Below are 417 nucleotides of genomic sequence, written 5' to 3'. Positions count from 1 at the left end.
TCTGATAATGGTGCAGTATAAGACAAGATTTAGATCTGTTGTTCATAGGATTGCTATGGATTGTACTAGACTGAATAAAACCTAACAACAAGATATCAAGCCGTAAGTCTAACAGTGATGACAACTTAAAGTTCACATTTCCTGCAGTCAATTTTCCCAATAGTCTTTGTGGATTCCTATGAAAAATGCTCATCAACCTTCAGAAATTTTCACTTTCCTTTATATTTAGTTCTTACTATATCTCCTGTTAATTTTGGATTGATTTTTGACTGAGTAGAAATGATCTTTGTTTTATACATAATGCACACTTTGACTAACACTAATGTAACCAGAAATATTATATTTGTATTTTCAAAGTGTGTACTCTTAAAACACATTTAAAGTATCAATTTTTAAATTAAATTTATTATTAATTTC

This window comes from Elephantulus edwardii, unplaced genomic scaffold, assembly GCF_000299155.1.
Source record: "Elephantulus edwardii isolate Elephantulus edwardi_28Jun2011 unplaced genomic scaffold, EleEdw1.0 scaffold00023, whole genome shotgun sequence".
Classification (NCBI taxonomy): domain Eukaryota; kingdom Metazoa; phylum Chordata; class Mammalia; order Macroscelidea; family Macroscelididae; genus Elephantulus; species Elephantulus edwardii.
This window is presented reverse-complemented; position numbering follows the sequence as displayed.